This window comes from Tursiops truncatus, chromosome 8 (genome assembly GCF_011762595.2).
Source record: "Tursiops truncatus isolate mTurTru1 chromosome 8, mTurTru1.mat.Y, whole genome shotgun sequence".
Lineage (NCBI taxonomy): Eukaryota > Metazoa > Chordata > Mammalia > Artiodactyla > Delphinidae > Tursiops > Tursiops truncatus.
In genome coordinates, this window is record NC_047041.1 from 43633679 (window position 1) to 43659384 (window position 25706).

Sequence of the window (25706 nt, forward strand, 5' to 3'; positions counted from 1 at the left end):
CAGTATCATTTTTTCTTGTCCTGCCTTTTTTTTTTTCCCTCTAGCCTTTCATTAGTATTATTCAGTTGGGAATATTTAATGTAAATCAAATTGCTTTCATTGCACCTTCTACTAGGCTGCGGTGCAAATTTATTTATCTAACTATGGTCCTAGATTTATAAATTCAGACCTTAGTAAATGGAGGCTGCATGATTATTCTCCTTTTGTAATTATGATATAGAAGAGAATCTTACTAGCACGTTTCTCATACTAATGTTCATTTGACAGACCTGAAAATAGCTCCGTAGTTCACCAGCTTTCAGTATCATTTCAATCTTTTCTTGAAACAGCTTTGAGTTTTGCTCCTCATTTCTGCCTAACTAGTCAATATAAGCTTCATTACCATTGACAATTAACTGCAGTTCCTTCCAGCATGTATAGTCAAATCACTGTGTGTGGTCAGTCATCTAGAACAAATTAGAAGTATCTGCTGCTTTGGGGGCTACAGTCTGCAATTTGTGGTTAGTGATTAACTGTGGAAAATTGTTGTTACATTTCTGATATGATGCAATGTGATTTTACATGCCTTACGTCTCTTCCAGACAGGCTGTTTGGTTTACTGATAATTTGCATCCTGGCAAAATGGCCCAAAGCCTATACTAAGGCTTTACAGTCATATGCCTTTCACTGTCACTAAATCCTGCAAGCCTGCTCAGACTGGGGGAGCCCCCAAAATGAAAGAGACAATGTCCTCGAAGAGGTCACCATTGAGGGTCATTTTGGGAAAGGCCCAGGCTTTGTCTCAACCTGAGTGTATCCAGCAGTGGAGAGGCAAACTGTGTGGCATAGGAGGTAAAGTGTGCAGATCCCAGATGTCTGAAAATGAAGGTGGGGTAAAGATCTAACAAACTCAGGTTATCAAATTATCATCTGCCCACTACTCTCCGTTATCCCCCAGAATCCTATGTGCCTCTAAAAAACTCCTGTTGTTTTAATCATGACCTCTAATGTGTACCCAGATTATGTGCCCAAATTCTGTGCCAAACAGTGACAGCTTGGGTGATTATTCTCTGTTGGGGTTTTCCTCAGAGCTTTGCACATTTACTTACCTACCAGAGTCCTTTGGGGAGGGTGAGATGTTTCCTCAACCTCTTCCCAGAAAACCTTGGATCTGATGTCATAGCCCACGCAAGGGCACATATGGAGTTTATATAAAAGTATGGTGTAATGCATGGCAATCTCATTAGAAGCAGAGCCAAGGAGAGTTTTCTTTCTTTTCTTTTAACATCTTTAATGGAGTATAACTGCTTTAAATGGTGTGTTAGTTTCTGCTTTCTAACAAAGTGAATCAGTTATACATACACATATGTCCTCATATCTCTTCCCTCTTGCATCTCCCTCCCTCCCACCCTCCCTATCCCACCCCTCTAGGTGGTCACAAAGCACCGAGCTGATCTCCCTGTGCTATGCGGCTGCGTCCCACTAGCTATCTATTTTACGTCTGGTAGTGTATATATGTCCATGCCACTCTCTCACTTTGTCCAAGCTTACCCTTCCCCCTCCCCATATCCTCAAGTCCATTCCCTAGTAGGTCCGCATCTTTATTCCTGTCTCGTCCCTATGTTTTTCATGACCTTTTTTTTTTTTAGATTCCATATATATCTGTTAGCAGACGGTATTTGTATTTCTGACTTCCTTCACTCTGTATGAGAGTCTCTAGGTCCATCCACCTCACTACAAATAACTCAGTTTCGTTCCTTTTCATGGCCGAGTAATATTCCATTGTATATATGTGCCACATCTTCTTTATCCCTTCATCTGTCAATGGACATTTAGGTTGCTTCTGTGTCCTGGCTATTGTAAATAGAGCTGCAGTGAACATTGTGGTACATGACTCTTTTTGAGTTATGGTTTTCTCAGGGTATATGCCCAGTAGTGGGATTGCTGGGTCATATGGTAGTTCTATTTTTAGTTTTTTAAGGAACCTCCATACTGTTCTCCGTGGTGGCTGTATCAATTTACATTCCCACCAACAGTGCAAGAGGGTTCCCTTTTCTCCACATCCTCTCCAGCATTTATTGTTTGTAGATTTTTTGATGATGGCCAATCTGACCGGTGTGAGATGATATCTCATTGTAGTTTTGATTTGCATTTCTCTAACGATTAATGATGTTGAGCATTCTTTCATGTGTTTGTTGGCAGTCTGTATATCTTCTTTGGAGAAATGTCTACTTAGGTCTTCTGCCCATTTTTGGATTGGGTTGTTTGCTTTTTTGATATTGAGCTGCATGAGTTGCTTGCAAATTTTGGAGATTAAGCCTCTGTCAGTTGCTTCATTTGCAATATTTTCTCTCATTCTGAGGGTTATCTTTTCATCTTGTTTATGGTTTCCTTTGCTGTGCAAAAGCTTTTAAGGTTCATTAGGTCCAATTTGTTAATTTTTGTTTTTATTTCCATTTTGCTAGGAGGTGGGTCAAAAAGTATCCTGCTGGGGCTTCCCTGGTGGCGCAGTGGTTGAGAGTCCACCTGCTGATACAGGGGACACGGGTTCGTGTCCCGGTCTGGGAAGATCCCACATGCCACAGAGCAGCTGGGCCCGTGAGCCATGGCCACTGAGCCTGCGCGTCCAGAGCCTGTGCTCCGCAATGGGAAAGGCCACAACAGTGAGAGGCCCACGTACCACAAAAAAAAAAAAAAAAAAGTATCCTGCTGTGATTTATGTCATAGAAAACATAGGCAAAACATTCTGCCTATGTTTTCCTCTAAGAGTTTGATGGTGTCTGGCCTTACATATAGGTCTTTAATCCATTTTGAGTTTATTTTTGTGTATGGTGTTAGGGAGTGTTCTAATTTCATTCTTTTACATGTAGCTGTCCAGTTTTCCCAGCACTACTTATTGAAGAGGCTGTCTTTTCTCCACTGTATATTCTTGCCTCCTTTATCAAACATAAGGTGACCATTTGTGTGTGGGTTTATCTCTGGGCTTTCTATCCTGTTCCATTGATCTATATTTCTGTTTTTGTGCCAGTACCATACTGTCTTGATTACTGTAGCTTTGTAGTATAGTCTGAAGTCAGGGAGCCTGATTCCTCCAGCTCCGTTTTTCTTTCTCAACATTGCTTTGGCTATTTGGGGTCTTTTGTGTCTCCATACAAATTGTGAAATTTTTTGTTGTAGTTCTGTGAAAAATGCCAGTGGTAGTGGAAAGGGATTGCATTGAATCTGTAGATTGCTTGGGTAGTAGAGTCATTTTCACAATGTTGATTCTTCCAATCCAATTACATGGTATATCTCTCAATCTATTTATATCATCTTTAATTTCTTTCATCAGTGTCTTATAATTTTCTGCATACGGGTCTTTTGTCTCCTTAGGTAGATTTATTCCTAGATATTTTATTCTTCTTGTTGCAGTGGTAAATGGAGTGTTTTCTTAATTTCACTTTCAGATTTTTCATCATTAGTGTGTAGGAATGCAAGAGATTTCTGTGCATTAATTTTGTATCCTGCCACTTTATCAAATTCACTGATTAGCTCTAGCAGTTTTCTGGTAGCAACTTTAGGATTCTCTATATATAGTATCATGTCATCTGCAAACAGTGATAACTTTACTTCTTTTTTTCTGATTTGGATTGCTTTTATTTCTTTTTCTTCTCTGATTGCTGTGGCTAGAACTTCCAAAACTATGTTGAATAATAGTGGTGAGAGTGGGCAACCTTGTCTTGTTCCTGATCTTAGTGGAAATGCTTTCAGATTTTCACCATTGAGGATGATGTTGGCTGTGGCTTTGTCATACATGGCCTTTATTATGTTGAGGAAAGTTCCCTCTATGCCTACTTTCTGGAGGCTTTTTATCATAAATGGGTGTTGAATTTTGTCGAAAGCCTTCTCTGCATCTATTGAGATGATCATATGGTTTTTCTCCTTCAATTTGTTAATATGGTGTATCATGTTGATTGATTTGCATATATTGAAGAATCCTTGCATTTCTGGGATAAACCCCACTTGATCATAGTGTACAATCCTTTTAATGTGCTCTTGGATTCTGTTTGCTAGTATTTTGTTGAGGATTTTTGCATCTATGTTCATCAGTGATATTGGCCTGTAGTTTTCTTTCTTTGTGACATCTTTGTCTGGTTTTGTTATCAGAGTGATGGTGGCCTGGTAGAATGAGTTTGGGAGTGTTCCTCCCTCTGCTATATTTTGGAAGAGTTTGAGAAGGATAGGTGTTACCTCTTCTCTAAATGTTTGATAGATTTCACCTGTGAAGCCATCTGGTCCTGGGCTTTTGTTTGTTGGCAGAATTTTAATCACAGTTTCAATTTCAGTGCTTGTTTTAGGTCTCTTCATATTTTCTGTTTCTTCCTGGTTCAGTCTCAGAAGGTTGTGCATTTCTAAGAATTTGTCCATTTCTTCCAGGTTGTCCATTTTATTGGCATATAGTTGCTTGTAGTAATCTGTCATGATGTTTTGTATTTCTACAGTGTCAGTTGTTACTTCTCCTTTTTTCATTTCTAATTCTATTGATTTGAGTCTTCTCCCTTTTTTTCTTGATAAATCTGGTTAATAGTTTATCAATTTTGTTTATCTTCTCAAAGAACCAGCTTTTAGTTTTATTGATCTTTGCTACCATTTCCTTCAATTCTTTTTCATTTATTTCTGATCTCATGTTTATGATTTCTTTCCTTCTGCTAACTTTGAGGTTTTTTTGTTCTTCTTTCTCTAATTGCTTTCGGTGTAAGGTTAGGTTGTTTATTTGAGATGTTTCTTGTTTCTTAATGTAGGATTGTATCACTATAAACTTCCCTCTTAGAACTGCTTTTGTTGCATCCCATAGGTTTTGGGTCGTTGTATTTTCATTGTCATTTGTGTCTAGGTATTTTTTGATTTTCTCTTTGATTTCTTCAGTGATCTCTTGGTTACTAAGTAGTGTGTTGTTTAGCGTCCATGTGTTTGTATTTCTTACAGATTTTGCCTGTAATTGATATCTAGTTTCATAGTGTTGTGGTCAGAAAAGATACTTGATATGATTTCAATTTTCTTAAATTTACCAAGGCTTGATTTGTGATGCAAGATATGATCTATCCTGGAAAATGTTCCATGAGCACTTGAGTAGAAAGTATATTCTGTTGTTTTTGGATGGAATGTCCTATAAATATTAATTAAGTCTGTCTTGTTTAATGTATCATTTAAAGCTTGTGTTTCCTTATTTATTTTCATTTTGAATGATCTGTCCATTGGTGAAAGTGGGATGTTAAAGTTCCCTACTATGATTGTGTTACTGTCAATTTCCCCTTTTATGGCTGTTAGCATTTGCCTTATGTATTGAGGTGCTCCCATGTTGGGTGCATAAATATTTACAATTGTTTATCTTCTTCTTGGATTGCTTCCTTGATCATTATGTACTGTCCTCTTTGTCTCTTGTAATAGTCTTTGTTTTAAAGTCTATTTTGTCTGATACGAGAATTGCTACTTCAGCTTTCTTTTGATTTCCATTTGCATGGAATATCTTTTTCCATCCCCTCACTTTCAGTCTGTATGTGCCCCTAGGTCTGAAGTGGGTCTCTTGTAGACAGCATACATACAGGTCTTGTTTTTGAATCCATTCAGCCAATCTGTGTCTTTTGGTTGGAGCATTTAATCCATTTACATTTAAGGTAGTTGTCGATATGTATGTTCCTATTCCCATTTTCTTAATTGTTTTGGGTTTGTTATTGTAGGTCTTTTCCTTCTCTTGTGTTTCCTGCCTAGAGAAGTTTCTTTAGCATTTGTTGTAAAGCTGGTTTGGTGGTGCTGAATTCTCTTAGCTCTTGCTTGTCTGCAAAGGTTTTAAATTCTCTGTCAAATCTGAATGAGATCCTTGCTGGGTAGAGTAAATTGGTTGTAGGTTTTTCTCCTTCATCACTTTAAATATGTCCTGCCACTCCCTTCTGGCTTGCAGAGTTTCTGCTGAAAGATCAGCTGTTAACCTTATGGGGATTCTTTTATGTGTTATTTGTTGTTTTTCCCTTGCTGCTTTTAATATTTTTTTCTTTGTATTTAATTTTTGATAGTTTGATTAATATTTGTCTTGGCATGTTTCTCCTTGGATTTATCCTATATGGGACTCTCTGTGCTTCCTGGAGTTGATTGACTATTTCCTTTCCCATATTAGGGAAGTCTTCAACTATAATCTCTTCAAATATTTTCTCAGTCCCTTTCTTTTTCTCTTCTTCTCCTGGGACCCCTATAATTCAAATGTTGGTGCATTTATCGTTGTCCCAGAGGTCTCTGAGACTGTCCTCAAGTCTTTTCATTCTTTTTTTCTTTATTCTGCTCTGCAGTAGTTATTTCCACTATTTTATCTTCCAGGTCACTTATCCATTTTTCTGCCTCAGTTATTCTGCTATTGATCCCTTCTAGAGAATTTTTAATTTCATTTATTGTGTTGTTCATTGTTGCTTGTTTCATCTTTAGTTCTTCTAGGTTCTTGTTAAATGTTTCTTGCATTTTCTCTATTCTATTTCCAAGATTTTGCATCATCTCTACTATCATTATCCTGAATTCTTTTGCAGGTAGACTGCCTATTTCCTCTTCATTTGTTAGGTCTGGTGGGTTTTTGCCTTGCTCCTTCATCTGCTGTGTGTTTCTCTGTCTTCTCATTTTGTTTATCTTTCTGTGTTTGGGGTCTCCTTTTCACCGGCTGCAGGTTCGTAGTTCCCGTTGTTTTTGGTGTCTGTCCCCAGTGGCTAAGGTTGTTTCAGTGGGTTGTGTAGGCTTCCTGGTAGAGGCGACTAGTGCCTGTGTTCTGATGGTTGAGGCTGGATCTTGTCTTTCTGTTGGGCAGGTCCACGTCTGGTGGTGTGTTTTGGGGTGTCTGTGGCCTTACTATGATTTTAGGCAGCCTCTCTGCTAATGGGTGGGGTTGTGTTCCTGTATTGCTAGTTGTTTGGCATAGGATGTTCAGCACTGTAGCTTGCTGGTCGTTGAGTGGAGCTGGGTCTTGGCGCTGAAATGGAGATCTCTGGGAGATTTTCGCCATTTGATATTACGTGGAGCTGGGAGGTCTCTTGTGGACCACTGTCCTGAACTTGGCTTTCCCATCAGTGGCACAGCCCTGACACCTGGCTGGAGCACCAGAAGCCTGTCCAAGGAGAGTTTTCTTGAAGCAACATTTGCATAGCAAGCTTCCTGTTTTTATATGTCTTTTTAAGAGTTTAAAACAGAATATCGAAAAGATACCTGCATTCCCATGTTTATTGCAGCATTATTCACAATAGCCAAGCTATGGAAACAACCTAAGTGTCTATTAACTGATGAATGGATAAAGAAGATGTTTTTTATATATATATATATATATATATATATATATATATATATATATATGTATGTATACACACACACACACACACACACACACACACACAGTGGAATATTATTCAGCCACAAGAAGGAAGGAAATCCTGCCATTTGTGACAACATGGATGGAGCATGAGGGAATTATGCTAAATGAGATGTCAGACAGAGAAAGAAAACACTGTATGATGTCACTTACATGTGGAATCAAAAAAAGTTTTACTCTTAGAAATAGAGTAGAATGGTGGTTACTGGGGGCTGGGAGATGAGGGAATTGGGGAGATGTCAGGCAAAGGGTACAGACTTGAAGTTAGAAGATAAATAAGTTCTGGAGATCTAATGTACAGCATTGTGATTACAGTTAACCATCATGAGTTATATACTTTGACATTGCTAAGAAACTAGATATTAAATGTTCTCAGCACAAAAAAATGGTAATTATGTGACTTGATAGAGGTGTTAGCTAATGCTATGATGGTAATCATATTACAGTATATAAATGCATCAAATTACCATGTTATACACCTTAAACTTACACAATGTTATATGCCAGTTACATCTCAAAAATTTTTAAAAGAGGCAAAAGAAAAGGGTTGATGGAATTTGTGGAAGAGCTAAGGCGTCTCCGGTAGAAACTGAGTACTTCCTCCTCACCTTTCTTCTGCTTCATCTATTCTGATTGGGGGGAGGGGTTTTATGATGACAGATCTTCCAAATCTTTGTAGAAGCAGTTCTCAAATTTCAGTGTGCATCAAAATTCCCAGATCGGCTTGTTAAAAATGCATTCCTCACACCTCCAGATTCTCAATTAGAAAGCCTGAAGTAAGGAGAAGAGTGTGTCTTTTTCAAAAATTCTTCAGGAGATGCTCAGAGGGGGGTTCCAGAGGGGTCACACTTTGAAAGCCTTTCTCTGTATGATGCTACTACTCTCTCTCCTCATAAGCTTTCCATAGAGAGGAGAAGGTAGATAGATAGGGAGTTGCTAAAAGAATATCAGAGTCTCCATTTCAAAGTATAAGTGCTCCTTGGTTAAATGGCAAATTGAAGGTTTTGTTATATGGAGAGAATGCTGGATGAGACGTTAAGAAACCTTTATGCCAGACTTGGCTCTACTTCCTAACTTTTTCTTCTCTAACCATTAAGTTTTCTGGCTCCTTTAGTTTCCTCTTCTGGGAAAGAAGGATTTTAATGGTATCGTTTTTGCTTATCTCACAAAATTGTTGTGAAGATCAAAAGAGATAATAATGGTTACGAAAATGCTTTATAAAGTATTATGCAAATGTAAATAATTATTATTATACCTTGTCTAGAATTAGAAATGACCAGAGATTGAACTCCATGACCGCCTAGATCTTTTGCAGCTCTAATCCCTGTTATTAGGGAAGGGGTTACACAAATGTCATTCAGTGCCATGCTTTACAGCTATTAAAGGGTCTGTAAATATCTCTGCACAGCTTAACCTTCCTTCCACTTCACCATAGCTGAACATGCTCATCAGAGATGGCAGTGGGGGTGGCTTGATGATGTTCTTTCACGGAGGTAGTCATCTTGCTTGCTGGGCCACTTCATTTTTTTTAATGTCTTTGCATTTATAACAAGTGTGTGCTTCTGTGGGTGCTTGTCTCAATTTCTCAGGCTCGATTATCCTCACAGATGGATCTGTTTCCTCCATGAAATCTTCTCTTAACCCTCCTACCCAGACACACCACCACAAGTTTGAGTCTCTGTTCCCTCCTATGTGCACTCTGTGTTTATTACTGGAGCACTGCCTCACTAGAATATGAATTTTTTGAGGGTGTAGATCACGTCTTGATCATGGTCTATTCCCTGCATTTATGCATGGCTCACTGTAGGCACTTGATATAGAGTGAATGCATGAATGTAAGAAAAAATGAATGAAAGAGCCCCATCTATAGGTTCAACTATATCCAGTTCTTGAGTCATTTCCTGGCAGATTCAATAAGAAACTCAGCAGTCTCAGCCCCACCAAAAGAAGTTTAGTGTGAAGTCTGATCACCCCAAGCCAAACTCTGGCTGTGAAATTACTGTGCCATGACACCTACCAGAAACAGGTGCCTTGAAGGTTTTGTGGTTTCCAAGTCACAGTGTTCCTTTTTCTCCTCCTGTGCTGGCCCAGGTGTGGGACTGAAATTTTGTTTTCATTCTCTACTCTCTAGTGTGCCTAATTGCTTGCCTGATATTCCAGACCATTGATCTCACCTAGTCTTGACTAGCCCTATTTCTAGACTTGGATATTAAGTCTTTTCATCATAAATATCATTGAATTACTTATCACTGAACTCCTCTTAAGTGTAAGTGGTTGCTGCCTAGTTTCCCAATTCTCAGTCTGCCTTCTAGATTTAACTCATTAACTGCCACAGGTGTAGCCATTCTCACACTCCGCACCCAGGTACACACTCCTGATCAGTTACAGCAATGAGCCTCGTTAAGACAGCACAGCAGGAAGATACTACCAGTAGAAAATATATGGGACATGATGAGACCATCCCCTGTTGTATCTCTGATTGCTTTACCATTCTTGCTAGGATCTGCCTGTACAGCCAGATTTTCATCCTCCAACTTGCCAAGTCCCTCACCCTGTGAGCAAATTCTGCCTCTTGGTCCCATGATACTGAGATCCTAGCAGGCCTTATGCACTTACTGATCTTGGCTACAGACATGTGAATGACAGGAGAGAGAAAAAGAAAATTCCTCCTGATTCTCACCAAGCTTTATTAGAGGAAATGTAGTATTTTGGTTAAAAGCATGGGCTCTGGAGCCAGACTGCTGAGGTTCTAATCCTAACTCTGAATGACTTGGGCAAGTTATATAAGTTCCCTGTGCCTCAATTTCCTCATCTTTAAATATTACCTACCTCATAGGGTTACTTTGAAGATTAAGGAGTTGAAATGTATGGGACATTCAGAAGAGTACCCATCTGAATCCTAACCATATAGTCTCTAAAAATATATGTGTTGCTTCAACATATATTTAATTCTATTAGAAATTTTAAGTGGAAAATATTCATGAATAAATAGTAGAATTAAATAATTGAATATGAGTAAATGAGGGATGAGGTGGAAAGATACTCCTCATGGTAGAATTTGAATTAGTGAGTGTTGAAAGAGTGATGAAAATAGAAAAAAAATCATCATCTGGTAAACATCATAGTAATAATTGTTTCAGGCAAGTATCATCAGTGGATGCTAAAATTTGTGTGTTAAAATAATGAGAAATAGGATATTTTCATATTCTGAAAGCATCTCTCTACAATGTACTTAGCTGTTACCAAGGAGAAAACAGTAACTTGATATCAGAGAGGCCAGACAAAAATCATCTTAACCAAGTGATGAACATCAAAATGAACATCATTAATAACGAGACATATCAATATCATGTGCCTCTTGATATGATTCCCTAGGAGGGCTCAAAATAACTTCTGTGGTATTCTTACCAAAAGTATGCAATCTAAATTTAATCAGGAAGAAATGTAGACAAACCCAAATTGAGCAATATTCTACAAAATAACTGGCCAGTATTCTTCAAAAGTGACAGCCATCAAACATAAAAGAAGACTGAAGATGTCTTAAAGGAAACTTAAGGTGACATGACAACTAAATGCTGTATACGATCCTAGATTGGATCCTTGTCCAGAGAAAGGTCTTTAGTGGGGAAATTGAAAAACGTTGAAAAAACTCAGTAGATTAGTTATCAGTTTAGAACTGAAGTCAATTCCCTGGTCTTGAATATTATACTTGCTTATGTAACCTGTTACCACTTGGGGAATCTGGGGGAAGGTTACATGAGAATTATTTGTACTACTAGGGGGATTTTTATAAGTCAACTTATTTACCATATGCCAAGAAGGGTACTAGTTCTACTTCTGTCATAGTTACATAAAGCAAACATAGGGGTTTATACTCCAGGAATGGATAGTCTAGTAAAAGATATAAAATGACAATGTAAAAGGTGCTAAATGCTATGAAATGTTTAACTCTAGGTGAAGGTTAGAAATCAAGAAATCTTTTCTAACGGGAATAAAAATACTTCATGAACAAGGCAGCATTTTAGCTGCACTTTGAATGATATCTGGAATCAAAACACGTAAATTTAGGGGAAGAAGGGAAGTCTCGGGGTAACAAGGGCATTACCAAAGAGCCCAGAGCAGGTAATTTCAGTGAGAGGTTCATTGTGGCGCATGAGGAATTTGTAGGAGATAAGTGGGAGGTGGGTATTAAAGTTTCATTGAAAAGGGTCTTGAAAACAGTGACAAAATGTAATTTCATCCAGTCGTCAGTAAGGAGCCATGGAAGGATTTTGGACAGGATGATGTCAATATCATTAAGTAGAGAGGTACAAGGTACTGTAAGTAGAGAGGTACGTTAAGTAGAGAGGTACTGTATTATGAGGTGGAAGTGAAGGTTGTGGCATAAAACACTGGCTACTTTATGTTATTTATTTATTTATTTTGCATTTAAAAAATTTATTTTTTATTGAAATATAGTTGATTTATCAGTACAACTTTGTGTTAGTTTCAGGTGTACAGCAAAGCAAATACACCTTACAAAATATTGAGTATACAAAATATTGAGTATAGTTCCCTGTGCTATACAGTAGGTCCTTGTTGTTTATTTTATATTAATATATAGTAGTAAGTCCCAAATTCCTAAGTTTTCTCTCGCACCCCCCCCACCTTTCCCCTTTGGTAACCATAAGTTTGTTTTCTATGTCTATGAGTCTGTTTCTGTTTTGTAAATAAGTTCATTTGTATCATGTTTTTAGATTCCACATATAAGTGATATCATATGATATTTGTCTTTCTCTGTCTGACTTACTTCACTTAGTATGGTATTCTCTAGGTCCATCCATGTTGCTGCAAATGGCATTACTTCATTCCTTTTTATAGCTGAGTAATTTTCCATCGTATATATGTATCAATACCACATCTTCTTTATCTATTCATCTGTTGATGGACATTTAGGTTGCTTCCATGTCCTGGCTATTATAAGTAGTGCTTCAGTGAACATGGGAGTGCGTGATATATGCCCAGGAGTGGAACTGCAGGATCATATGGTACAACATTCAGAGAAGGAAAAGTAGTCTGCAGGTATGAGCATTGCTTTCTTAACTGTGAAATAGTTGCTCATGTTTAAATTGACCAATCAAGAATAGTGAACTCAGAGATCTTCACATTTGCAGAGGCAGATGGTGGAAGTGAAAAAGAGTCCTCTTATGAGCAGCTCTATCACTAATACATTTGCTACTCATCTATCCCAAACAATATATGGGGCAGTTTTAAGTAAAGGCTTGGAAGTGGATGAATATTTTATTATAATGCAAATTTAGGGAAGGCAGCCCATGAAATGCAATTCAGGAACCAGAGGACACCATATTACTGAGGTTCTGACCATTGATTTCTCTATAACATATCTTAAATACCCATTTATTGCACAAATGTTGAAACATAATACTTAGGTTACCAGCTTTACATGATATAATAAGTCTTTTTATACTCTATTCTTATGTTTTATATTCAGAAGAGATTTTATAATTATGCTAAAATACAAATAATAAAACGATAATACTATAAAAATACAGAAACATGAGTTTAAACATTTCAAAAATGCCCTATGATTTCAAATGTTAGTAATAGCTTACAGTGTTTTGCTTCAAAACTACTCTTTGAATAACTGAATTTTTAAAAATCTATTTTCACTAGATAAAATTTCCAACTTTCTTCATTCTAGTTCATTTTCATATGCATGTTTCAAAAATATTATAATTATGAATTCTGCATACCACTTTTTATCACTTTAACATTTTTAAGATTTTTCTGTGTGTTATGGTTTTTCTTATGTATTGGTTTCAGTGACAGCAAAATATTACTGTAGCTAAACCTATTTACCTTAATCATTTTACTGTCACTGGAGATATAGGTTATTTTTACTAACTGTTATAAGCAGTGCTAGAACAAATACCCTTGTGCATGTAAATAGTTTTTTCCTAAATTAAAAAATATTAAGTATTTAGAAGTATCCACTTCTAAAGTGATATATGTTCTAGTTCCTAAAAGTAAAGTGGGTTTATTTAACTGATCAAAAAATATATGGGGGCTTCCCTGGTGGCGCAGTGGTTGAGAGTCCGCCTTCCAATGCAGGGGACACGGGTTCGTGCCCCGGTCCAGGAAGATCCCACATGCCGCGGTGCAGCTGGGCCCATGAGCCATGGCCGCTGAGCCTGCGCATCCAGAGCCTGTGCTCCACAAAAGGAGAGGCCACAACAGTGAGAGGCCCGCGTACCGCAAAAAAAAAAAAAAAAAGAAAGGGCAAGTAAATTGCCAAAGGGCATGTCAATAGTCAAGATTCAAACCTAAGTTCATGATTCCAAATTCTCTTTTATTATTGAAAAACCAGCAGTGTTGTGACTTGTGTAATTTTTTTAAATTGAGGTCTAATTGACATATAACATTATATTAGTTTCACATGTATAACGGAATGATTCAATGTTTGTATACATTGAAAAATGATCACCACAATAATTCTAGTTAACGCCTGTCACCTTACATAGTTAAAATTTTTTTTTCTTATGATGAGAACTTTTAAGGTCTGCTTTCTTAGCAACTTTCAAATGTGCAATACAGTATTGTTAACTAGAGCCATGACACTGTGCAGTATATCCCCATGACTTGCTTCTTTTATAACTGGAAGTTTGTACCTTTTGACCCCCTTCACCCATTTCTCCCAACTCCACCCTCTGCCTGTGGCAACTACCAATCTGTTCTCTGTATCTATGAGCTTGGTTTGAAAACTAGCATTGTTGATTAGAGTATTATAACTCCCCAAATAAACTTTGAAATATAGGTCCCTAATTCCTTAGAGTTTCTCGGGGAAAGTAACAAATCCATTACATTTCTCCTGTGCCCTTTTTTTTTGCAATTGGGCCATAGTTTTTCTTTGCCTAGCCCTGCACTGTCCAGTTGGTGCGTCAACCATATTAATGCCGTAGCACATTGAGAAAAATGGTAATGTTTACCCGGCATAATGCATACACAGATGGCTGGAAGTGTCTGGCTCATGCTCTGCCCAAGGCTGAGAGGATCCGTATCTCAAGATGAGCCAGCCAGCACACCTTAGGGTGACCACTTTCACTTCTGAAAGTGCTATTAGTAATTATGCCAGGACAACAGGCTTAAATTCAGTCATGCTGGGCAAACCAAGACTGTGGAGACACTAATTATGCAACAGCAGTTAGGACTTCTGGTCTGTATTGTTTGTTATTAGTAGAAGGAAAACAAAAGTTTCCAATGAAAATACTCCTGTGTCAAAAGCAAACACTAGAAATTCTCCGTGAATTAAAACCAGTGTCTCTGGTAGTAGCTCATTTGTATAGTTACCTTTGTTTGAAAGGTTCATGGACATAGTAACTAACTGTGCAATTTGGGGATAACATAACTGCTGCTCCCATTTATAAAGCTCCCAGATATAACTTCATAACATTAAAACTATTTTCAAGCTGAATTTCATTTAGTCTTTTAAAATCTGTTAAAAAGGAACATGTATAGCTTGATGTTAAAGAAGATTAGAGACTAAAATCGTGACAAGATGCCCCCCACCTTTTAGTTTCCACAGACCTGGAATAAAATACCACAAGACGTTCTGTACAAGTCTCTCGTGTAGCTTTCCTCTTGTTGACATGCCTCGTATGATATGCCTCAATACTCCCATATCAGTATAGAAGACAGATCACTACACGTGGAATTAAAAAACAGTAATTCTTGCTTTACCAGTTATAGGCATTGTGAAATATCTGAGGCTCAGTCTTTTCGTGAAAAAAGAAAAGATGTGAAAGAACTTAACATATATTAAACCTCTTCTATATGTTACATGCCCCTAAATTTCATCAGGTTTCATCAACATTTAAGTATTTGTTAAATACCTCCTGGATGTAAGACACTGGGGCTTCCCGAGAAAGACACCATTCCTTACTTCAACTTAGTTCTGGAGGTTGGACCTGCAGGGTCTATTCAGCTCTTAACTCTGCCTGTGACAAGGCTGAGACCTAGATGTGCACCCTAATGGTACTGAACTGTCTGAAGGAGCCATCCATAACGAAATCTGTAACTGAACATAAGAAGCAGCATTTTATAGAACTGACTCTTCTCTTAGCAGACGTGAATTTTTTTCACAACTTGAACTTGAAATTGCAGGCTCATATCCAGACATAATATCTGGGATTCATATTCTCTCCTTCTCTAGTGGCTTTCTCTTTTTAAAATCCTGGATTCCACAATCAATTTATTTAGGTAGCTTAAGGGGCCAGAATTTAGTTTGATCTCTCCGGTGCATTTATTTCCTAGATGAACAGACAGATCTGGAGGCTACACGACAAGACTGCACAGCCTCAACATGCACGGGAGCCTTGGGAAAGGGGCCAGAGGTTTTCCAGTACTCTTGTTAAACTGTGCTGCCTCATTCTCGGTATATTGATGGTAAATAATTTTGCATCCCGATGGAATGACTACTGATACCATGAAGGGACCACTCCAGTTTTGCCATGGTGTATTATATTGTTGCCATGCAAGGGGATTTAATGACAGAGGATCAGAAAATTATACAGTTTCCCCATCCATTGTTATCCTGCAGAGAAACATGCCTGAGTGGGCCAACTGAAGGCACCACAAAAAATGCTGGCAAAGCAGGACCCTGCGTTCTTCACACTCACATATTTGTAAGAAAATTGGAAAGGAAAGCAGGGAACATCAACTCCACTATGTAATAACAGAGGCTTCTTGGTTGAGGAAACAGCCTTGTTGGAAAGGGGACCTTTAGAGTGGAGCTACAGGAATCAGCTTGTTCTGTCTTTGAGCTGATCAGACCTGTACATCTAGCTTCTTGCAAAGCGATGCCAAGCAAGAGACAGAGAGCAAATAAGTCTCCAGGGCCATCAGAACTTATCTTTCTTCACCTGTGTAAGGTCGGGTAGACATAAAATCAGTCTGCACGTGAAAACACAAAATCCCTGGAAAAGTTAGTCTATGAATCCAAAATTAAAGCAAACTTCATATTATTACTCGGGATGGGCAGATTTCAGGAAAGTTTTGTTTTGGTTTTGGTTTTGAGAATTCCTTGTTTATTTTTCTATATACTTGAGGTGGGCTTTATTTCTTGTAGAATGTTAGAACTGTAAGGATCTTTAGAAATCATAGTGTTCAGTCCCTTTGATTGTGGCTTAAGAGAGGTGAAGAGGTTTTTCTAAGGACATAAGTAGAGTGACCACAATTTGTTGTCTAAATCAGTACAACTTTGAGAGTGCTCAAACGTATTATCACTCTGGGAGAACAGGCATGAAGGGAAATATCACAGGAAAACTAGGCCGCATGGTCACTCTAGGCGTAAAAGTAATTAATAGTTGTGTCTTTTGAATTGGGTTATCAAACAGTTTAGCAAGTGTACCCCCCTCTGGACTGTGGGTTAGAGCCTGTGGCTGGCTGTGCGTATCGTGTGTCAGTAGGATGGAGAATGGCATTACCCCAGGCTATATCACCTGCACAGTCTGACATTTGACATTATGACTTTGCAGATTTGAGAATAGGGTGAAAAAATGATGAACTGTTTTCCAGCTATAAACTAGGGGAAAGACAGAAGCACACACAGATGGGTGTTCGTGGTAGTGTGAAGCTGCAGCTCAGTGTACACCCAGGGCCTGCCTCCATACCCAGGATATTGGGCGTGGGGAGAGCAGACACATTTCAGACCTTGTTTACCTGTCAAAGGCAAGGAGGCCCCAAGCTACTTCCAGATTCTTCTTGACTCAGGGTCCAGAGAACTAAGACAGGACTAAGAATAGCCTCTGGACAGGCTACTATTACGGACTGCTGTGTGGAAATAAAGCTGGCAGGGATGAATAGAGACAGGTAAGAAGTGACAGGGAACAAAATAAAAGTTTTACCCGTGCGAAATCAAACAAGTTAATGGACACGGAAAATGTTTATCCTGAGCACTTGTTTTATTTCATTTTCCGGCAAAATGAAATGCTGGCAAAACTACATTTTCAGGCTAAGTTTACTGCCACTGCCCATAGAGAGCCGGGGAAGCTGAGAGATTTCATTTCACTGTTAAAGTGATACGGAGTGATACGGCAGCACAGAGATACACCTAGCCTCAGCTGGGAGTTCCTAGAAGGCTTCCTGGGGAAGATGATACCCAAGTTGTATCAAGAAGAAGGACAGGTGATTTTTAGGCAAATGCAGGAAAAGCCCATGAGACAAGGGTGAGAATGTGGTGAACATCAACATTTTAAAAAAATGTGACTAAATTGAATATATTTCTTAGCGTTATATAATGAGATGATTTCATTAGCGTGAATAACTCGTGTTATAAAAGCAGTGATAGATTAAGATAGGTTTACTTTGTGCACATTGAATGTAGAACCTCAAAAATATGACACCAGCTTATGAGTATATGATAGAATTCATTTATTTTCATATATTGTTATCTTATTAAATGTTAATTTAGGGAACCTAGACTCCACCTACGATGTCACTCTCTGATCATCCAGCACATACATCTGGTTCCCAAACGCTATCAATTACAACTCTGGAATCTGTTTCCAATTTTCTATACACATCATCAGTCACAGGCTCTTTTTTTTTTTTTTTTTTTTTTGCGGTACGCGGGCCTCTCACTGCTGTGGCCTCTCCCGTTGCGGAGCACAGGCTCCGGACGCGCAGGCTCAGCGGCCATGGCTCACGGGCCCAGCCGCTCCGCGGCATGTGGGATCTTCCCGGACCGGGGCACGAACCCATGTCCCCTGCATCGGCAGGTGGACTCTCAACCACTGCGTCACCAGGGAAGCCCCACAGGCTCTTTAAAAATGCCTAACTTGCTGCCTTTATTTAGCACCTACTATACCAAGTATTGTGGGTTTTTTAAGAAAAATAATACAGAAAACTTTCGTTTTATGTTTCTAGCCTTAAAAGAAATGATCCAAATAGTCTCAAATTTAAATCAGGTTCACATGCTGAGGAAATGCAACTGTGGGAGCCTTTTATTTCACAAGGAAGTTGGGAGATAAAGACTACTTTGGTCAACTTATTCTGTAACCTAGTGTTTCTTAAATGTTAGTCACGATTATTTCATTTATCAGAAATAGTTTTTCATATCCATGAAAAACTACCTATACTAGAAGTTTCTTTGTTGTTTCTGAATCAATCACTTCTATACTGAAATAAGCTTTTTAGAAGGAGAATTTGCTTTACTTCTATAAATAGAAGAATGCAGTAATTTTAATAAACATAACAACCATAAAACAATGCATGGCTGTTGAAATAAAAATATCCATCAATAAGTACCTAAAATCATCTTGTATATTCCCAGTGGTCTTCACACCACATTTTAGTAAACATTATTCACTCACCGTCTTAGAAATGCAGAGCACACAGGCTTCAGGAGACTTGGCTGATTTAGAATGTGCAGGAAACCTGTAAGGTAGGGGTAGGGTTGGTTATAGGCACTCTTTTTTCTGTACTTTTCTTCACTACTGCATTTTGTTCTTACAGAAGCCACTTGCCTTCTCTAAAGCTTATTAATTCCCTTGAGCTTCTACAGAACCATGAACATTTGCAATAGTAAAATCTACTCGGGTTCCTGAGAAGCTTCTCTGCTATTATGTAACACAGACAAGCAGAGAAAACATCTGCAGTCCTTTGGGGTCAACTCCCAGAAATCTTAATATCTAACCATAAAAGCTTTGCTACTTCCAGCTTTTTAATTTTCACTTGTTAATGTGTCTAAAACTACCATAGTATATAGATGTCAGCATAGCTCATTTCTCTGAAGAGAGAAAAATCTCACAGTTAGAAATTTGCTGGGCTCTCCAGGTATGCCATGTATGACAACACCTAGCCTCCAAGATGCTTAAATTGCATACAGAGAGGACCGAGAGTCAGAAAATGTGGGGTCCAGCCCTCACAGTATATGGAATCTCAGTTTCTACACATACACACACATACACACACACACTGTGTGTGTGTGTGTGTAATGGGAAAAAGTATTCCTCATCTCAAAGTGTATAATTTTATGAGGCTTTCCAGAACCTTCAGGAACAGGTGGGAGACATATATATGTTTTCGTTATTCAATGACAGACTTTTATTTATACCTGTTATGTTTAAGATATTGTTCCAGATGCTGGGGATGCACAGCTAAGAAGAATGTGGTTCCTGCTTTCAAAGAGCTTACAATATAATGAGGAAAATAATATATAAATACCCAGAGAAATGACTCACTATAATACAAAGTTTGCTTGATCCTATAGAAACTAAAAATTTTTCATCTGCCATTACATCTATTATTGCTAAGTAGTTTTATTGGGCCATCCCTATGAAATCTATTTGGCAAGATCAGTAAATTGTACTAAAATTAAAATGTTCAGGAAATTCAGAAAAAAAAAAGAGAGAGAGAAAATGCACTTAAGTAATCACAGCTTTGAAAGGATTTTTTGACAAGGATCCTAATCTAAGGCATCTCTGATGTCACCCAGTCCTAGCAAACTATCACCAGGACAGGCCTTCCAGGTTCTCTGGGGTGGAGTGAGTTCTATCTGCTTAGATACAGAGAGATGGTCAGGGACAGTCAAGGCGATAGAATGAGACTTTGTGTTCTGAGGCCAACAAAGTTTTGCATGGGGAGGAACACTTTTGACCCTTAATCGGAAATCCCTTCATCTTTCTCCATGGATTCTCTCCCATTCTGAATATTTTTCTCTTCAAATAATAATCTCTCAATAGCAGGAAAAGGAACTTTGGTGTCAGACATTTCTTAAATGTATCACCCCGTTCTCTGAATTCATGTTTCCTCATCTGAAAAATAAGGTGATTGTATCTACTTTGACAGACTATTATAAAGATGAAACAACGTAATACTGACAAAGTGCTTAGAACCCAGCATGGTACATAGTAGACATTCAGTAAATGTCAGTTCTTCCCCAGAGCCAGTGTTGGAGATTACATTGTATTTTGCAAATAGTGTGGATTTCTTTCTTTTTATATATTTGTAACACCTATTCATAACTACACTCTACTTATTCTTATTGTACATACGGTCATTGGTTCATTCATTTGAAAAGTATTGATTGATGTGTGCATGGAATAGATTCTTGGGATTTAGAGATTAATGGAACAGAGCCCTGCCCTCAGCGAGCTTGCAGTCAAACAGGAGAGACGTACGTTTCAACAAGTGGTTTGACTACAACTCGGTAAGTGCTGTTACGGCAGCGTGTACAGTGTGTGGTAGAGCGCAGAGGAAGGAGCGCTCACATTTGGTGGCGGGCGGGGATGTCTCAGAGAGTGAATGGATGAGTACTGATTGTGTCAGTCAGTGAAGGAAGAACTAGGATGCTATCCAAGAGAACCTGGACACATCTTACTTTTGGTCTCATTTTTGTGAGATGTCTAACAACAGAGGCCTTGATTCAGTGGTCCTAGGTCAGTTTAGACTGAAGCTGGGACATAATGGGACATATCACCCCGTTCACAGTCTAGAAGATATACATGCTGGCAGCTGTTGGGGAAGTCAGCAAAGTCATACACACACACACACACACACACACACACACACACACACACACACACACTTTATTTATTTACATTGAAGTATAGTTAATTTACAGTGTTGTGTTTGTTAGTTTCAGGTGTACAGCAAAGTGATTCAGATATACATATACATATGTTCTTTTTCAGATTCTTTTCCATTATATGTGATTACAGGATATTGAATATAGCTCCCTGTGCTATACAGTAGGCCCTTGTTGTTTATCTCTTTTATATATAGTAGTGTGTATATGTTAATCCCAAACTCCTAATATAAGCCCTTAAATTATCAAGGATGAACAAAAAGGAGGCTGTAATTATTTCAATAGAAAACTCGAGTAAATCTGACCTTGCTTAATACTGTTTGGCATTGATCATTCAGTTAATCTCCGTAAACTTAGGTCAGGTGGCTATTCCATGCCAGGCACTGAAGACAGAGCAGTGAACAAGACAGTTTCGTCACTGATGTCACTCCCAATCTCAACGGAAGATAAGAAGATAAATATTCCAGTGATGTTGGTGTAATTTGGTAAAGGATATTCAGTCTCATTTGTTAAATATTTGTCGAACGTTTGCACCATGATATAGGGCTACGCAGAGTGATACGGCAGCACAGAGATACACCTAGCCTCAGCTGGGAGTTCCTAGAAGGCTTCCTGGGGAAGATGACACCCAAGTTGTATCAAGAAGAAGGACAGGTGATTTGCCATGCAGTGAGGCTCTTTCAAGCAGTAAAAGAAGACTGAGCAATGTCACAAGGCTATAAAACCACACAGTGCCTGTGAGGAATAGCAAGCAGTGCAGTCCAGCATTACTGGATCATCACATATAAGGCAGGTGATGAGGCTGGAGAAGTAGCATGAGTGAGGTAACGAAGAACCTTGTACATGTGGCCACGTGTGTCTGATAAAGGACTTTGTCAGCTTTCTGGAGCCATTTAAAAGATGGCAATTTTTCTGGATAACAGAAGTTTCCATTTTCAGTAGTACACTGATGAAGAAAGATTTTCTTTTTAATTTATAGTTACTATCTGGAAGTGTAATATTTATATCAATAGGTTTGTTATCCATTCATTTACTCAATAGATATTTATTGGTTCCCTGCAATGCCCAATTACTGCGACAGCTTCTGAGAATAAAGCAGTGAGTAAAATACATGCAATCCTACCCTTCTGAGACATACTGTCTAGAGAGGAAGATGAATTCAAATAGATTACTATGAAATAACAGTTATGAGACATACTGTGAAGAGGAAGTATGGGGTATTAGGAAGCCAGTAACTTTAGAGCCTAATGTGAGCAGAGTGCCAGGGAAGGTTCCCTGGGAAAAGGTCAGTTTGGTGGAGACCTGAAGAATGAATATGATTTCAGTAGGTGAAGACGGAGTGAAGGGGCAGAGAGGTGAATGAGTAGAGCACGGAGGATGTTTAGGGCAGTGAAACTATTCTGGTAAGATACTATAATGGTGGATACATGTCATGATACACTTGTCAAAACTCATAGAATATACAATACAAAGCCTGAAGTTTAATGTAAACTTTAGTGGACTTTAGTCAATAATAATATATCGATACTGGTTCATCAATTGTAACAAATACACTACACTCATGCAATATGTTAATAATAAGGGAAACCAGGGGTGCAGGGAGGGGGATATATGGGAACTCTGTACCTTCTGATACATTTTTCCATAAACCTGAAACGGCTCTAAAAAAAAGTCTATTCATTTAAAAATAGAAATAAATAATGGCATAGCCACAAAATTCTAGAAAGCCCAAACTAAACAATTTTGTCGTACGGCAAACAATGGGCAATTTCTGGCTTTTTGCCCAGGGATCTCCCTTGTCTCAGTGCAGAGAGATTCATTGTGCCTGTTCCTCCCAGACAAATGTGAGAGATTTAGGAAGTAGAAGCAGCTGCACTGAGAGTTCTGCATGTTATGGTCTCTGAAAAATTCAAAAGCTACCATGAAGTGATTCCTCACACTTCTGGGTTTTCCTTCTCCTCAACACTTAGAGATGTGACCAAAAGACGGTCACAGCAAGGGCCCGAAGCAGGATGGAGCAGTGTCAGAAAGCTCGGCAGGTTCCCCAGGAAGCTATAAGTGTTGCAGGTAGATGCTACGTCAGGCCATCAGGGCCCTCTGTGGTAGTACCAGCTCAAATGATCGCAATTTTACAGGAGCGGCTTATTAATAGCATTCTGCTATTCCATATCTCTCCCTGCCAAAAAAGGCCAAAACCAGAGAAAGGTATAAACTCGATGTCAAATATGGTTACAAGCTAAATGCACAGGTGCTAATTGTTAGGGATTCTCAGGCATGCCACCTAATCTTGACTAAATGTGGACCAAGAGAATAGTCAGTTATTTGATGTTTTCTTCTAATTGCTTTGCTAACTGATTCAGAAATGTGAATTGACCCAATACTCAGTGACAGGCCATGTGTTCAGCTTGTGCTAATTAGGTATCACCAGTCATGCAGTCACACCTTACATCCCCAGTCTGTTTTCCTGGAAAGAAATTAGGAAGCAATGAGGTGTGTCTTCATAAAAGTGAACAGTCTTTCAAATTTGCATCTACTATTGTGAAGAACAAAAGTTGTATTTTCCTATGTCAATTTCTTTTCACATATTTGATAATCTTGGTACAATAGGGCAGTCTCGTCTGCATTAACCTCGAAAGCATAAAATTTTCATTACAGAGAGAGACTTCATAGGCGCTCTGCATTCATTTCCAGCAAACTGTCAGTGGCTGGATGTCAGTCACAAACTGTTCAGTTACTTAGATGGCCCATGATAAAGCTGGGTATGTGCATGTGTAACAGTATGATTCTCGTTTGGAATAATTGCTAATATTTATCTTAAAAGTATAAGTATACATGATTAACGCCAATTACAATGAAAGATAATGCCACAGCTATGTTAAACTATGTTCTTATAGTTGCTGATTTGCACTAAACATGTTTTTCTGAGTTAGGAAGAGAGCTCCCACTTTGGAACAGTTCCTAGTTCTATATTCTTCAGTTAATAAAATCAAGAAAATATGAAACAATGCATTATTATGTTCAGATTCCCAAATGTTGCTGAGGTTGCTGTAATGATCAGAAAGGTCCGTGGACCTGTCTCAACCCCATGTTCACACCAAAAAAAGTTCAATTCCTAGAAAGAAGGCAAGTTAGTTGCTCTTTCCGTGATAGAAATACTATTACAGCTAACTGTTGCTGAGTTCGCTTCTGTGTTGCAGGGCATGATGCTGAATGTCTTACATGTATTCTCTCATTTAACCTTCCACAATCCTATATTCAAGTTCTATTATTACCAAATTTATAGCTGAGGAGAAAAAGTTTCTAAAAGGCTAAATAACGTACTTAAGGTCAAGCAGGAAGTAAAATGGCAATGCCAGGATTTGAACCCACATATTAAAATGCTACATCATGGCTATCCTTATATTAACCACTGTGTATTTGTTCTGCCTTATGGAAAAACACATCTGAGGTTTCATAGACATTACTGAAAATTTGTCACTCTTGATAGGGACTGGTTCTGAGCCAAGAATGATTTTAAGCTCAACATGGAACATCCCACCACCAACCACACACACACACACACACACACACACACACACACACCCTAGTAATAACTGTCCTACAGAAACTGCATGAGCCTGAGTCCATAGAATGGTCTTCAGATAGGCCTTCAAAACAGTTTTTCAGAGAGGTTAAACAGAAAGATGCTCTCCAACATTCTTTTTAACTTTTTCTAAAATGTGTTGACTTCATTTTGGATACACTGGATATGTCTCATTACAGAGAAAAGAATGCCCAGTGGTCTTTTATAGCAGCCAGTCTGGTTTTATGAACTAAAAACGGGAAAGGTCTGAGCAAGCAATAGGTCATGTTAGCTTCGTATTGTCAAAAGGGAAGAAGGGGGTCAGCGAATGTTCTAAAACAAATGTATCTTTTGTTATTGCTCCCAGTCTGTTGCCCAGGCTGTCAAGTCAGTAAGGTACCTCAGCTAGTTACCTCAGGGTCTGTTTCTCATTCCCTTTATCCTGGTGGACTGCAGGGAGGAAGCCTAGTGCTCTAAAAGGGGCTTTGTTGAGATCGTACCCTGTCTAGGATGGGTATCTGGTTATACCTGTGTTAAGTATATTTCAAGCTAAAACTCTTTTGGCCAGGATTCCTGGGGTATGACTTTACAGCCTTCTTCACCCAGCTGATTGTGTGAGAGGCAGGGTCTAAGCAATTTTTTAAGGTGAAGTTTTAAGGCTGTTGGGCAGATGTTCCCTCAGGTACCTTGTATGAGAGGCCTGGGAGTGGCCTCTTAGTAGGTCATCTACATTTTTGTTTGTTTGTTTGTTGTTTTTTGTGGGTTGTTTTGCGGTACGCGGGCCTCTCACTGTTGTGGCCTTTCCCGTTGCGGAGCACAGGCTCCGGACGCTCAGGCTCAGTGGCCGTGGCTCACAGGCCCAGCTGCTCCGCAGCATGTGGGATCTTCCCAGACCGGGGCACGAACCCGTGTCCCCTGCATCAGCAGGCAGACTCTCTACCACTGCGCCACCAGGGAAGCCCCAGGTCATCTACATTTAATGAAAGGATGCTCACCCTTCCCTTTACTTAATTGTCCGCTAGGGACAGCTAAGATTCTGATGAGGTCTGCACTCATCCGTCAATATAAAATACTCCCACTCAGACCTCTTTCCAGGGTAGTATCTTGAGTTCACTGCCACTCATTGGTTGTCAAAACAATATTCAAGAAAAAGGCTTAGATTTGGTACAGCAGAGCCATGCTACTCTTCCCACCTCCTGTGC

General features: G+C 38.9%; 1 protein-coding gene and 1 long non-coding RNA gene across 5 annotated transcripts in view; one reads left to right on the forward strand and one right to left on the reverse strand.

Annotated features, from left to right (window-relative positions):
- GRM5 (glutamate metabotropic receptor 5) overlaps nucleotides 1–25706 on the forward strand; it is a 533478-nt gene that overhangs the window by 275495 nt on the left and 232277 nt on the right. The window lies entirely within an intron of this gene.
- The window catches only part of LOC109552342 (uncharacterized), a 265244-nt gene that overhangs the window by 8289 nt on the left and 231249 nt on the right, over nucleotides 1–25706 (reverse strand). For both annotated transcript variants that reach the window (XR_012333377.1, XR_012333376.1), the window contains one exon: nucleotides 18727–18790. This is a non-coding gene — a long non-coding RNA (uncharacterized lncRNA). The remainder of the gene's footprint in view (nucleotides 1–18726; nucleotides 18791–25706) is intronic.